The sequence below is a fragment of the Trichechus manatus genome, unplaced genomic scaffold, assembly GCF_000243295.1.
Source record: "Trichechus manatus latirostris isolate Lorelei unplaced genomic scaffold, TriManLat1.0 scaffold00002, whole genome shotgun sequence".
Lineage (NCBI taxonomy): Eukaryota > Metazoa > Chordata > Mammalia > Sirenia > Trichechidae > Trichechus > Trichechus manatus.
In genome coordinates this window covers 43,350,006-43,363,109 of record NW_004443938.1, presented here as the reverse complement: position 1 = coordinate 43,363,109, position 13,104 = coordinate 43,350,006, and the positions used below count along the sequence as shown (strand labels likewise).

Sequence of the window (13,104 nt, the reverse complement as noted above, 5' to 3'; positions counted from 1 at the left end):
GAGCCTGGTTTGCCTGATGCATTAAGGCACAGTAGATGGTAAAGTAGGACCCAGAGTAGAGGTTTGGATTCAGATGGCACAGCTAAAATATTTCCTGAAAACAAACAAAACAAAAACATACAAAGAAAATAAGCAAATATATCTCTTGGAGAACCTGTAAAAGCTGGGGTGGATTATTTTACCAGGCAGAAGGAATTCTGGCACTCTGAACATTAGATTTATAAACTTTCAACATTGCTTTAACAATTTCAAATTGGTGATGCTGGCAGTATCATCAAATTATACAACAGATCTAAATAAGATTTTTTAAATGTTACATTCCACAAAATATTAGGACTTGTGACTGAAAATACCATTTGAGTTCATTTCTTTAAATGTTTATAAAAAGAGAAGCCACAAGTTTAGAGAATAAACAAACTTTATTTTATAACAGTATTACAGAAAGCAAAATACCATTTAATACAACTTAAAGCTGCTATAAATCTAATCTGGCATCATAACTATACATAGTGTCAAAAGCAAAGGAAAAAATGTTCAATACAGTTAATAACTCCCTATCAGGTCTCTGGTGTCAGCTTTAAACAGTATAGCTTTCTTTATAACCAACAAAAGACGACCACAGCCCCTATTCCTCTCTCCAGCGTCCTCAAACCTGTGCGAGTCATCAAACTATCTGAAAGAGATACACCTGCTCAATAACAAAAGGTAAGTTTTACATGTAGACAAGGAGGTTTAATACAAAGCAAGCATTCTACGCAAGTGTTCAAATAATGGAAGCTATTGAAATCTGGACATGTTAAGAAAGAAAGCACTAAGGTTTTAAGCTGCCTGAGTCTTTTAGTAGAAGGGAAGAAACAGTTTTCTCTTTTCCCTCCCTCCTGTTTCTGGAATGCTGCCGAAGAGTGTGTTTTCTGAGAAGCAATGGCACTGTGGTGCAATAGGGTTTCCAGACACAGTGCATGGTCAACAAACTTCTTCATAATTCTCCAGTCTGGAGATTCTCTGACTTTCCACTGAAAGCAAAGAGTCACAGGACTAGAAAGTCAAGAGGGTTCAATATAAAAAATATTCCCAATGAAATTCTAAAACATTAGAAACTTTTCAAGATGTAAGAAAATGCTTTTAATCCGTGTTAATATTTTCTCATACAGTATATTTACTGCAATCTGAAAACTCTGCAAATATTTACTGTAAGAATTCAAAGGAAAGAATCTGGAAAAAAGAAAGCCACTATCTAAATTAGTCATAGCATTTCCTTTCCGCACAACAGCACCTGTTCAAGTGAACAGCACCTTACCAGCTTGGGCTGGCTTTGTTCACTATCATTAGATCAACATGAGTCACACAAAGCAGGCAGTTGTACACAAAGTAAACAGAAAACAAAAACCCCCTAATTAAAAAAAAAAGAACCAAAGATACTTAAAAGTGGTTATAAAACAAAATAATATATTAAAATGCAGGGGAACAGTATAGACCAGAGCTGTTAAGGTAAGGTTTGGTGTTGGCATTTTAATCTTCAGGCTCCTGGTCATTGTTACCAGTTGTAGTATAAATCTGCTGGAGCAGTGGTGGGGTATTAAGACTTGGAATGGTCAAAATTCTTCAGGTTCACAAAGTTGAATGTTGCTTAAGAAACAAATTTCTAAGAGGGAAAAAGGAGAGAGAAATAAGATTTAAATATTACAAAAACAGTGGTTTGAAAAATATGTAACATTCACCATACTTCAAATCAAGCAATCAACAGTTGCCATCTGCCTAATTCTACGTAAATAATGTTTACCAAAGACAAGCATGAGAGCCTGTTCAAAATCTGGAAGGCCTTACAATATCTAGAAAATTAACAACTACACTACAATCAACTGGCAAATTAGAGTACATTAAAAAATAGTTAACTAATTAACTTAAAGACAACTTGTATAGTTAAAAAAAAAAAATTGTTATCATCAATTCTGACTCATAGTGACCCACGTGTGCAGAGCGGAACTGCTCTACAGAGTTTTCAGGGCTGTGACCTTTCCGAAGCAGATCACCAGGCCTTTCTTCTGAGGAGTCTCTGGGTTGGAATGGCAACCTTTCAGTTAGTAGTCAAACACTTAACCCTTTGTGCCACCCATGGACCCCATTTTTATAAGAAGACTCTAAAAAACAGAGAAACTAACATAGGTTTTAAAGCTAGCTTCATGGAGGAGGAAAACAAGCTGGATTTCGTCTTCACTGAAATGAACAGAAAGGGTGCTTCAGGTGGGAGGGCAGAATGAGGAAGGTGGTATGGAAGTGACAAAGTGTGCGATATTAAGACGGGTATAAAGATGTACGTGCATGCCAGGAGGAGGATGAATGGGAGGAATGGGATAGTAAAGACATGGTCATTATTAAAGCGAAGTATTGATACAATGAGTAATAGACGGTAAGGTAAAAAAAAATATTACATCCATTCTTTAATTTTAGACTAAGAAGTATGAATTTGATCTAATAGTTAAAAAGAATGAGCTCATAGAGCATTGAGACAAAAAGACCAACTGTCAGTCTACTGCAATGGTCCAGAGCAGAGTGTGAGAGCCAGCGAGCCAGAAGACAGGTCAGAGAGCCAAGCAGCAGGCAGTTCACACAGAGCTTGATTCGCCCGGAAAAGGGGGCTGGATTTGGTTCTCCTTTGGTTTTGAGGCAGGGTATGACAGGGCTGGATGTGGGTTTGAAAACGTATCTGCAGCTTCAGTGCGATCAGTAGGGAGAAGGGGGAGGAGAGTGGAGGAAAGCACACCAGTCAGGAGGCCCCTGGAGCGGCCCAGGCTGGATGAGGAAGATGACAAATGTCAGGTATTATTGCTAGATGGCAACGACCCAGACTGGTGCGGTTATAAGAAAATCAGGTGGAAGAGAGGAATTAGAGAGGCACCACAAGTAAAAGAATCACAAAGCATGGTGACTAAGAAGGCAATACCAGAGAGGACTATAAGGTTTGGAGTCTGAGAGCTCAAGCAAAGAGGGAGAATGACAGGCTTCAGTGGGGGTGACGCATCAGGAGGAGGGCCTAGATGTGGAAGTCAGCATGAAGGGATAAATGAAATCAATAAATGGAACTAAGTCACATGTGAGTATAAGCAAAATGGAAAGCACTGAGACTTGGGGAAGTCCACAGTCAAAGGTAGTAGGTAGGAGAGAGGACTAAAAAAGAAGTGGACAGGGAGGTAGACAAAAACTAAGGATAATGCATTTCCCTGAGAGAGGAAAGGGTTTTCAGAAGGCAACCGTTTCATTTTCTATTTCAGCTTGGTTGGAAGTTTTGGAAAATGGTAGGTAATTACACAGGACAGTGGAAAGTGGTAGTTAATGTCCTTTCCAATCCCAAGAGACTCTGATCCTGAAGTCAATCACAATGCTTAGATATTTGCTTAGATAAAATTAAGTCTTGTTTTAACTATGTCAAGAGTGCTGGCACATATATGTTCTGCTACATTTACCACCCCTGGGGGTTTACTGGCAGGCATTTGAGCCACTTTAGTACTTTCTGGCATCATGGCAGATACTGGTGCAACTGCCTAAAAAACAAGGAAGTTAGTCTGTGCCACATTTGAGTGTTGTGAGCCATTCGTATGGGGGATGCTTCTCGGAGGAGTGACTGTGTGAAACTTTTGTGTCTTTTGGCTTCTGTACAGTGAGATAAGGCTTGCAAGTATGTTTACTATTTCCTTTGTGTTACTGGGAAGGTACAGACACTGGCATTCAGACATATTCAAGTAAATGAGTTACTTTTGGGTGAAAACAGTTTGTGATGCACTTCCTGGGCCATGGGACTAATATGTACCATGTTCATAATGTACTTCATGGAACATAGGACCAATATGGTCTGCTTGCAATCGGTACCTGAATTTTTTCAAATAATAAAGAACTACCAACAATGATTCAGCATCCATCCCATTAGTGAAAAAGCATGGCATCACCAAAAAATTCCAAAAATAAATAAATAATAATAATCCTTTAAAGTGTCTGAAAAAAACTCTCACCATTTAGATTTATCACCAATATTATTATAGCCTCTTGTTTATTCAGGACAGACTGATTAATCAAATTCATCGCTTCTCATCCTGTTGTCTGCCTCAGGCTATTTCATTACTCGTTAGTACTTCCACTTGATTCTAGGCAGGGAAAAGAATCAATGGAGAAGGGACAAAGTTGTCTTTTTCTATGGTAGCAATTATGAAAAGAAATGTGTGGGCTTGCGGAGGAAAAGTTGATAAAATTACCAATCAAACTGGATTTGAGAGTCATCTGTGACCTTCAATCTTGCTGTCTATTCTTGTTCTTTGAGAGCTGGTAGCTCTGTTTGCTTTGCTTTGTGAATATGCATCCTAGTACTGTTGCCATTTTATTTACTTAGTTTTCCCCTGACATTACCAGTGCCTAGAAACCTACAGAGAAAATGAGGGTTAGGATTCTAGTCTCCATTCCTGCTAGGCTCCCTGTCTTTGTTTCACTGGATCTGTTTTCACCAGAAATTAAATTTTCACCTCATAATGAGTCACAATTTGTAAAACAAAGCTGAAATTAAACTTGTTCTGGAGTCTTGAGTAGGCAAACAGGAAACTAGGAGGAGTATGTAGGAATTGAAGGAAATGGATCTTCATCTCAGAGAGTGTCAAAATTTATAGAGCTAGATACAGACAAAAAGACACAGCTACCCATATAAATTCAAATACAATTTACTTCCATTTATTTATAATCAAATGACCAGAAAGCAAAATAAACTGATTTTTCCCCTCTGGTAATAAGTATTACAAAATGACAGCCTTAATATGCTCTTAGGACTTCAAACAGCTTCCAGAATCAAAGAAAATTATATTTATCATAATTTTAATGTTAAATGATTTGATTATCTTCTAGTTCTTTAAAAAGTAATAAAGCAAGTGTAACTCTTGAGTTAATTAGAAAATTCAGTGTATTAAACCACCCCAGTTCCCTTGCTTGATGAATAGGGAACAATTTATTTACGCATCCACATTATCTTTTTTTGACTGCTTCTTTTACTTAAACACATACAGAAATGTGTTCCCAAGTACTAAACATCTAGTTTTTGAGCTGGGAAGGAGAAATGATAAGGGTAGAATCAATATCACTGTTGCACAAGTATCAGACATTTTTAAAAATTCTGCCTTTTGGCATATATCTGTGAGAAATAAACTGAATACGTGACAATTTTTTTTTAGACTACATTTTGGGTCTAAATGGTTTACCACATATCCCAACTAAACTGAAAACTAGGGAGGGATTCTTCTTATAAGAGTTCTAAAAGTTTTAAGAACTTCCCTCACCCCCAAACTTGAATTTTAGCTAATATATATCAGTGTGGAAATCTTTACTTAGCCAATAAACCAAAAACCAAACCTATTGCTGTTCGAGACGATCCTGACTCATAGTGACCCTACAGAAGAGAACAGAACTGCCTCATAGGATTTCCAAGGAGCTGCTGGTAGATTCGAACTGCTGACTTTTTGCTTAGCAGCTGAGCTCTTAACCACTGTGCCCCCAGGGCTCCTACTTAACCAATTAACCAAAAAAACCAAACCCACTGCCTTCGATTCTGACTCCTAGCGCCCCTATGGGACAAAGTAGAACTGGCCCATAGAGTTTCCAAGGAGCACCTCGTGGATTCAAACTGCCGACCTTTTGGTTAGCAGCTGTAACTCTTAACCACTATGCCACCAGTGTTTCCACTTAGCCTATACAAGGCATTAAATTCAATCAGCTTTCACCTTTAACAACATCATGGTTCACTTTGAGTATGGATAAAAATCATAGCTGTAAGTATACGAATTATAGTTCATGTAAGAGAATTTTAGTCAAATAAAAACAAAAATAAACCACTGCTTCCACACTTCAGTTTTCCTGCTCCAGGACTATACAATGTCAGTAAACATTACTAAACACTACAGTCACATTCCCTAGTCTCTGTCCCCCCCTTTTGGTCAATGTGAGAATAGGTCAATGTGGCTAAGGATACATTGTCTGTCACTTGCTTACTTTGCCTTAAGCTCTCACAGAGGGTTCAAGAGCTTCTTACTTGTTTTTCTCAATGTGACAAATGAGCAGTGACAAAAGTCAAGTTCTTGGTAGAAATTCTTTGGTCGGATCTGAACAGCAGAGCCTTGGAGTTTCCAGATACACTGGGCTCACACTGTGGGTCTCAATCTTGAGGGTGCCCTACTCCAGACATGGAGTCAGTAAACTGCAAACACATACTTTTAAATAAGCACTTGAGGTGGCTATGATTCAGTCAGTCCAAGAACCACGGGGAAACACTGCCAGAGGCGACCTCATTAAAAACGTAAGAATGTAGTTTTTATTCAAAATAATTAAAATAATGCAAGAAAATATAACCTTTCCCTTAGATTAATGAAGATGCAATTACTACAAGACAGTAATATAATCAGACATTTTGGCAACACCAATAAAATAGTTATGTAAGACGATGCAATTGTTTCCGAAACAAATAAAAATGAGACCCACGCACTCGGGCAGAACATTCAGTTTTAAGTATGCTAGTTTATGAATGTCCACAGTTCTATCTAATGTTGAACTTTACTTTTATTTTCCCCTGGTTTTCTCAATTTGCATATTTGATTTTAATTTTTAAACAGAATTCCAACTGTTAAATTCTAAGAATCCTAAAGCTAAAAGTGCAAGTTTGCTAAATTTCTATTTGGTTTACCCAGTAAATAGTCAATTCTCAAAATGTTTGTATTTACACTACAATAGAGACCCAGCAGTTCTCAAAGTGTGGTCTGCAGAAACTGAGGGGTCACTAAGAGTCTTTCTAGATGTTGTGAAGTCAAAACTATTTCCATAATAACACTAAGACATTATTTGCCCTTTTTACTGAGTTGACATATTCACTGATGGTACCAAAAAATGGTGAATAGATCTGCTGACATTTTAGCAGAAGTTAAGGCAGTATCACCAAACTGTACCAGAAGCATTGTATTCTTTACCACCATACACGTGCAGTTTTAAAAAAACAAAAGCCAGTTTCACTTAAGAATGTCCTTAATAAAACAGAAGAAATTATTAACTCTATTACATCTCAATCCCTGAGTACATGTTCGTTTGTTTTTTAAAATATTGTGTGGACTGAAATGAAAAGTATACATAAAGCACTTCTGCTCTGTAACGGTTTGAATCTTGAGTTGAACGAGCCACTTTTTTCATGACACACTTCATTTTACTTAAAGTAACAACTAAGGGACAAACTATGTTATTCACATTTGGTTATTTGGCAGATATTTTCTTGAAAATAAAGTGAGCCTGTCATTACAAGAAAAACAACTGACAGTATTTGTTGCAATGATAAAATTCAAGCTTTCAAGTGAAAATTATAATTTTGGAAAATGTTTTGGCCCCCATGAGATTGACAGCTTCCCAATATTTAAAGGCTCTTCTGATAAGATCAGCAGTGTTATTAACAAATGTGAGTTTTTGATATTGTATAAAACAAACAAGCAAAAAAACTAACCCGTTGTTGCTGAGTCGATGCCGACTCGTAGCGACTCTACAGGACAGAGTAGAACTGTCCCACGGGGTTTCCAAGGAGTAAGCTGGTGGACTCAAACTGCCAACTTTCTGGTTAGCAGCCATAGCTCTTAACCACTGTGCCACCAGGGCTCTAAAACCAGGCATAGAGAAAAGTTCTTTTCAAAGTGCAAGATAGAATGATGGATTTTACTCTAATAAACAAATATGAAAAGTTCATTGATATGGTTTTGATTCTACATTGTAACTAATCTTCAGTAAACTACTGCTTGTTGAGTTTGGGTGAAATATCAAAGAAAAATCCACAATTATATGAAAAGACTATTAAAATACTCCTACTTTTCTTTTCCAGCTATGTATCTGAAGTAGTCTAAATTTCCATCATGTTTCAATCGAAACAACATATTCCAACAGATTGAATGCAAAAGCAGATATGAGAATCCATGTCATCTACTAAGCTAGACATTTACAAATTTGCAAAAATGTAAAACAATGCCACTCTTATTTATTTATTTATTTATTTCAGAAAATGTAGGTACTGTGTGGCAAAGAATTAACATGGCTGGCCTGAGACTGCTGTCCTTAGAAAGGTCTGCTTGCAAGGTTGGCCCTTGGCTGGCGTCTGGGAACTATTCAGGAGGCTTCCCACCATTTCCTGATAAGACTGGCTCACTGTGCCTAAACTGTCTATTCAAACAATACGGTCTATGCTGATCATCTACTTTCCTTCTATGACTTTGGAATCTTGGTGTGTATCAGATAAAGGGTGCCTACAGGGCCAGCTGCCAGTAAAAACCCTGGGCACTGAGTCTCTAATGGGCTTCCCTGATAGACAACATTTTACACATGTTGTCAACTCACTGCAGTGGAATTCTGGATTTTGCCCCATGTGCCTTTTCTCTTTGCTGATTCTGCTTTGTATCCTTTCACGATGATAAATCTTAGCCATGAGTACAACTATATGCTGTGTCCTGTGAGTCTTCCTGGTGAATTACCAAACCTAAGCATGGTCCTGGGGGTCCCTGACAGTTACTTTTCAACAAAAAATGTTAACGTTAATATGCAATGGGTTTATGATTGTTATTTTTAACTTAATATTTTCTAAACTTCTCAGTTTTGATTTAGAATATGGCCAATTTTGATAGATTAAATTCATGTAAACAAAAGCTCTTTGGGGTCATCAATAATTTTTAAGAGCATAGGAGGTTCTGAGACCATTAAGTTTGAGAACTATTTATACAGACTGCTCTTCCTAACCTATTGCTGTTTCCTTCTCTCACAGATATTTATATGCATATCTGATGAATATTGGGGGAAAATTAAATCTTTCCTTTTCAGTCACAAGAAGCTCAGCCACTGTCCTACAAATAATTCAGCAAAATGGTTTTGCTCTTTCTGGTTTGCCTGAACGTATCAATGCTGTTTTGGTACCACTACAGTATTTTCTCATGAGGCTCTCTGTTCTCATGTGGGCTCTCTGAAGCCCACGTCTCTATGCCTTTTAGGACAAGCTTGGTCCTCCCTGAGCCTGAGGCCTGTCTCGTCTGAATGACAACTACGTTATACTCAGTAACATACAATTAACACAATTTCAGTTCAAAAGCAAAAATTCAGTTTGAAATTTGCTAGAAACACAAGTCAATTAGAGTTAAGTATTTTTGCTTTCAAGAGAGACAATTTTGAGATCTTTTCCCCAAATCTCTGTTTTTTTTAAAAAAAAAAAAAAGGCACGTCTTAGCTTTTCACAAGTACCTACCTTCCCTTTTACCTTATATTGGGTCAAAACTTTTCTTTTTGCTTTTAATTACAACCCCTTACTTTTGAAGAAAGCACAAGCAACTAGTGATCTCATTTATTCAATTAAATGGTTTTTCTTGGAAGATAATATACCAACTCCTCACTTATCGACAGTTTGGTTCCAAAGACCAGGTTGTTATGTGAAAATCAGCATTATGTGAAAATGGATGACCACGCCAGATCACAAAATGGAGGATGACTATACCATTACATAACTGCCAAATTATATCATTCTATAACTGCCAAACTACATTATTACATAACTGCCAAAGCACTGAGAATCACAGCCCAGCCAAGCGGACACATAACTTTAACCATCATGGTCACTCTCGCCTTGCACCTTGTCACTTGTTGCTTGTTACTGCCAAACGTACGTTGTTAATGTGAAAAATATTTGGATAGTGGTATTAGTATTGTTGTAAATGCGAAATGTAGGATAACCAGGCAGTTGGTAAGTGAGGAGAAGGTGTAGTGATTTTTATGTTAGAATCTTTATGCTTGATACACTCTAGCCACTCCAGTAAAGAATTACCACCATGCAGCAATTCAGAATTTCCTGTTAAAAGAAAACATCAACTCCACCTTAATGAGCACAGATTACAAGCAACAGGGTGAATGAAATTTGAAAATTCTCCTATCTTTCACTCACATAAAAATTCACCACTTTTCTTTTTCCACCCATATACTTTATGGCATGCAGGAAAACTAGTGTTAATGTTTCCCTCTATGTCATTTTAAAACATGACTGATTTTATGAACTATGGTTTTATTTGTTTGCTTAGGTTTATATCAAAGCTGCTATCTGAAAAGACAGTTTGTACAAAACAAATTTTTCTAAAGTGAATCATGCTTCAACTACATCAGTGGAAGTTTGTTATTTAAAGGATTCCAATGATGAATCTTTCTGCAAAACAATATGTGGTGTAAATTCATATGTAAGGTGAGCAAACCTTATTTATATGTGTCCTTACTAAAGGACAGCACTGAAAATGCTATTCTGTACTGCAATACCCTATACAGATGACCTACAGAGCAAAGTTTAAACTAAGATGCTGGCAGGGAATGTAAGGCCCTCTGTGATTTGGCTTCAACAAGTCTTTCTGGGTCTGCTGCAAACTTGATGACACACACCCACAATACAGTATATGTTCTTCCTGATATTCATCTCATTGTTTTCCACATGTTCTTTCCTCTCTGCTCCATCTCCCTGTGTCCAGATCCTCCCCAGTGCTCTGCACAGGAACTTACCTACCACATTTTGGGGGACATTGTCCCTGATCCACCAATCAGAAAGTTTCTCTTCTCAAGAATTTTCATAGCCCTTCACCTAGGTTTCTCTCAAAACATACCATGTTTTACTCTATGTTATTTGTACACATGTTCCTATGTCTTCATCTCTCACAACAAATATAATAGTCCCGCGAACATGGTAGGCTCACAATATATATTAATAAGTGAAAAATAACACGGATTAATTTGCCTGGCAAGACTGAGGAACAGGGGCTTGGGAGGCAAAAAAAGAAAAAGAATTGTATTGTTTCTAGGAAGAAAATGGAGCCCTGGTGGCACAGTGGTTAAAGAGCTTGGCTGCTAACCAAAAGGTCAGCAACTAAAATCCACCAGCTGCTCCTTGGAAACCCTATGGGGCAGTTCTACTCTGTTCTATAGGGTCGCTATGAGTCGGAATCGGCTCGATGGCAACAGGTTTAGGAAGAAAACACTAACCCCTGTCTTCTTCAGTACTTCCACTGGCCAGTTTTCTTGCTTAGGTGAAAAAACATCAGGTTCATATTTCTCTTTTTTGTTGAATATTTATATCTATGATATCCCCAGAGGTCACTTCTTTAAATAATTGGTTTTCCTCAATCTCTGATATGACAAAGATTTGTAAGGGTAGTGTTTGGCCCTAAAGCTTGTAAGACCTTCTGGTTTATTCTGCTAGGTTCATATCCTGTGGGAACTCCATTTGAAAGCATTCTACAAAATCTTAAAGCTTTTTTAAATAACAAATGGACTACAATAAGGTTACATTCAATATACTTTATTTTAGTTAAGCCTCTGTGAATCTTAGGATTTAAGATAGGTAAAGATGAGAAAACATTTCTCTGTAGCCTCAAATAAAAGTTGAGCTTAAAAGATACTCAGTAACAAAATTTTCAACCCTTTAAAAAACATCTTTGAATCATATATGAATAGTTCTTGTAAGTTTTTGCTTTTTTCTTAAATAGAAGGTTAGCAGGAATCAACAGAATTCATCTCTAGATCCAACCCTTATTAGCCGAGGGAACATGGGGAAAGTCTCTTTCCCTCTTAAAGTCAAATGAAAATCGTATCTTAAAAAATATTACTCCTTGACCCTGTAACACACACATACTCACAACCTTAAATGTGTATAGATAGTATTCTATAACTGGCATATTATTTTAAATTCTTCCTCCCACTTCACCACTCCACCATCCATAGCTCAGTTCTATATAACAGAAACACGCTGCAAGACACTAACATGAGCCACATAAATGATTTAAAATTTTCTAGAAGGCACATTAAAAAAGTAAAAACATGTATTTTTCGTAGATTCTATTTAACTCAGTATATCCAAAATATCATTTCAACATGTCATCAATAAGAAAACTATTAATGAGACAGTTTACTTTTGTTCTTACATCTTTGGAATCCAGCGTGTATTTTATGCTTACAGCACATCTCAGTTCAGACTAGCCACATTTTAAGTGCTCAATAGTGGCATGTGGCTACTAGCTATCGTACTGGAAAGCAGATACCCACTTGTTCTAATGCTAACTAAACACAGGGCCAACATGTGCTTGGAATGTAATCTCCACGAGGACAGGAGTATCTTAAATACGCACATACAAACTTGTTAATCCATTGCCATATCCAAAATTCCTTCCTAATGCCACCCACATTGGCATGTTTCAAAAATAGTTTCTAGGATGTCTAACATTATAGAAGTTCTTCAGACACATTATACTTAAATTTACACATGCATGTTATTTTATGATTTGGATTTTCATTTCTGAGTATAGGTGATTTATGGCAAGTTAATTTAATCTCTGGGATCCTATTTCTTCATTTAAAAGGGTTGGGGGAGAAAAGATGCTCTATACAGTTTAAGGTTAAATATTCTTTTAACTTCCATACTCTTAATATGGTCCTGGAGTAACAAAGTCATAAAATCTCACCACCATCCAAGAGGTCAGGCAGCTAACATATATGAGTGAGAGAGGTGGGTATCGAGGATCTCAGAGGGAATGAAGAGATGATGGGACTGTGGTGACATCTAGGGCTCCTCCCTACGCTAAGGGCGGCAGCTCCGATTTAGCTTCAACATTCTGGCCATGAGGGAGCATGCTCAATGTTGTCAGATCTTCTGATTTTTCTAGAATTGCTGGGTATCTTCCAATTTTAGGCATTAATAATTAATTGAAATTCTAAAAAACATTGTTTCAGTAAAAAAAAAAAAAATGTTTAAATTCTGTGGCCTGGATATGGCCTGCATATCTCTGTGTACAAATAACTTCAACTATAAGAATCACCATAAAGCCAATTTCTATGAGGCAGAGGCCAAATATGTCCCAGATTTCCACATTCTCCAAGTTGCTGTACCACTCCATCTCTGACACTGGCCACTCTCCCTCCTCTCAGCACCCTGTTTGGGTTCAGCAGTTCACTGCAAGGTCTCACAGAACTCACAAGCTGTACTTACAGTTAAGTGGTTTATTAAGAAAGTAACAGGGTAAAACTGGGATCAGGGTTAACAGACTA

The 13,104-nt window shown here is 37.3% G+C and overlaps 1 protein-coding gene across 1 annotated transcript in view; it reads right to left on the bottom strand.

The window, feature by feature from the left end:
• Window positions 1-400: 400 nt before the first annotated feature.
• The window catches only part of EPB41L2 (erythrocyte membrane protein band 4.1 like 2), a 261,978-nt gene continuing 249,274 nt past the window's right edge, over window positions 401-13,104 (bottom strand). The window contains exon 16 of the mRNA XM_023727906.1: window positions 401-1,642. The gene's annotated coding sequence lies outside the window, so the exon portion shown is untranslated. The remainder of the gene's footprint in view (window positions 1,643-13,104) is intronic.